Source organism: Macadamia integrifolia, chromosome 14, assembly GCF_013358625.1.
Source record: "Macadamia integrifolia cultivar HAES 741 chromosome 14, SCU_Mint_v3, whole genome shotgun sequence".
Lineage (NCBI taxonomy): Eukaryota > Viridiplantae > Streptophyta > Magnoliopsida > Proteales > Proteaceae > Macadamia > Macadamia integrifolia.
The window spans coordinates 12,975,254-12,978,293 of NC_056570.1; positions in this window are offsets into that span (position 1 = coordinate 12,975,254).

Consider the following 3,040-nt stretch of genomic DNA (forward strand, 5'->3'; position numbering starts at 1 on the left):
CAACACATAGATCATCTATTAAACCTTAGATTCATTATCTCAAGGGGGATTTACAAGACCTCAAGGAACTCTACCCAAATCAAGGGTTTTACTTAGGTTTGGTGAAAGTTTAAGAAACATAGCCTTTGCTCACCTCCGATCGTAGATCTCGTGTTGGGGATCACTCTTCCGGCGTCGGAATGGAAAAATCAAACCTTGGCGTCGCTTAAATCCATTTCTTCTTCCTCTTCCTTCCCCTTTCTTCTTCTCCGTTCTCTTTTCTCCCCTTCTTTTCTCTCTCCTCTTTACTCTTCTCACCAACTCCTTAATGTAATAAATGAGAAAATGAAAAACACAATAATGTTATTTATACTTTTTTAAAACATCTAGTAACCTCATGGGTGGGTCACTCAGGTGGGTGGATGCGCCCACCTGTGACCGCCCACCTGAGAACCGAAAATTGGTCAACAAGTGGGATTTTGATGGAATTCGACTCTCGGCATGTATCTCACTCTCGGCACAAGGTATATTATACGTATACGCTTTAGGATACGGTTACATACCAACATTATCCGTACATGGTCTTATGATACATGCATGTGCACGGCTTGGGTACAGCCGTCTCCTCTGACACTGACTAGGATTTGTCTGGCCAACCTGTGTTCAAAGTCACCCTTGCCATCACGGTCCATAAGGAACCCGCTTTAACCCACTCTGGTTCGGGTCCTCCATGGTTAAATCGGGTCAACCGTGAAATTAGACCGGTTTTAAAAGTAGGGTATCACAAGGGTGAAGAAATATGAAGGCCTTTATAATAATCTGAATACAGAAGAGGGGGAAAACTATTGATAAAATAATTAAAATGAGAGAAGGGAAGAGTCGAGATTTCAACCATATGGGATGTATTTAAAGTGAGGATAGTAGAGTGCTTGTAAGAGATGAGAATATTTTACGACCTACCAAAAGGAGACAATTTGAGCAACAATGCCTAAGAAGATTGCATTAATCTTCAAGATACCCCATGCCATAGATCTGTACGAAAGATTATAGTGGTTAAAGTTAAAGAAGCCTTAAGAAAGATGAAGGTAGGTAAGTAACCAAGACTTGAAGTCCTAATAGAAGTGTGGAAGAGCTCAAGATTATGTTGGATATTTTGGTTAACCAATCTTCTGAACAAGGATATGAGCATCAGAAGAATGTCAAACGATCAAGGAAGAAGCATTGTAGTTCTAATCTACAAAAGTAAAATAATATTTAGAGCTACAACAACTAATAGAGGTATAGAATTCATGAATCATACTATGAAATTGTGGGAGAAGGTTATTGTAGCCTACCTAAGAAGAGAAGCTACTATCTCGAAAAACCAATTTGGTTTTATGAGAAGTAGATCCATTACAAAAGTTATATATTTATTTAGGGGGCTCGTGGAAAGATTTAGAGCTTGTAAGATGGATCTCCATATGGTCTTCATAGACCTAGAGAAAGCATATGGTAGAGTCAATATAGAGTTAATTTAGCATGTACTGGAGAAGGAAAGGGTGTCAAGTAAATGTGTGGATGTAATTAAATTAAAGATATGTATGAGGGCATAGTAACTAGTGTGATAATTGTGGGAGGTCAAGCCAGTGAACTCCCAATTACAATTGGGCTACATCAAGGAATTGTTTTAAACCCTTATTCGTTGATGTTTATCATGGATGATTTAACTAGGAACATTTACGATGAATTTCCTTGGTGTATGCTCTTTGTTGATGATATCGTTTTGGTAAATGAGACAAAAGTAGGAATTAACACAAACTTGGAATTATAGAGATCAACATTGGAATGAAAATGTTTTAAAATAAGTAAAACGAAGATGATGTATATGATGTATAACTTTAGTCAAACTATGATGGATAATTAAATGGGAAAAATTAAGGAGAGTAATACTGCAAAGTGATTATTTAGATATCTGGGATTAACCATAAATAAAGAAGGTGACATAAATGGGATGGGTGAAGTGGAGCATTTTTGTGTAACCAATGTATTCTTTTAACGCTTAAAGGAAAATTCTATAATCTCTTAAGAATTATCATATAGATAAGCTATGTGTAGCAAATATGAGGATGTTGAGATAGATGTGTAGAAAAAAACTAGGAAGGAAAGTAAAGAATAATCATATTAGAGCTGATTTCAGAGTTGCCCCAATTCATGATAAGCTTTGAGAAAGTTGTTTGAGGTAGAATGGCCATATTCAATGAAGACCTGGGGATGCACCAGTACAGATGAGTGATCTGATTCATATTGAAGAATCTAAAAGAGCTCGGGGCAGACCTAAAATGACCATAGGGGAAGTAGTGAGGAAGGACATGCATAGTTTCGGTCTTGTCCCAGGTATGACCTCAAATAGAGATTTTGGACAACAAGTATCTTTGTAGTTGACCCAATTTTGGTGGGATTTTTCTGAATTAATATGTTCCTCTCGTTTTTACTTTTCTATTCTTTTTGTCTTTGTGCCTATCCATTTAGCCGATCCTATTTAGTAGGGATAAGACTGAGTTGTAATTGGACACAACAATTGGCAAACTTGACCAGTCACACAACAAAATAATCATATTAACATACACTTAAACTCACATGACTCTTCAAACTAATGGGGTGAAAATGTTTCCAATGTTAACAATGGTGCATGTAATGTAAGCTTAGAAAAACTGGAAAGGGCCGGTGGTTTGGCAGATGCCCCATTCTTTGTGGCTGATGCGACACAGCTAAGGATTTTGGATTCTAAAGGGCTGGACTGCATGGAAAGGTGGTGGGGAATGTGTGGGGTTTAAATAAGATTTTTAAATAGGATAATGGTTTTCTACACGGTCCACTTAAGAAATTTTATCTAATGACCCTAAAGTTATGCCATGTGGTCCAGGATTATGGGAGAATGTACTGCAGTGGTTGGAGTACTATAGGTGTGCATAGACTTACATGGTCAAAAGATTGGTTGTTACTGAATGTTCTACCTCTATAACAATCAAAATTTTTTAATTTTTTTTTACACTATTTAATTCTTATCTTCTTTTACCTTTTT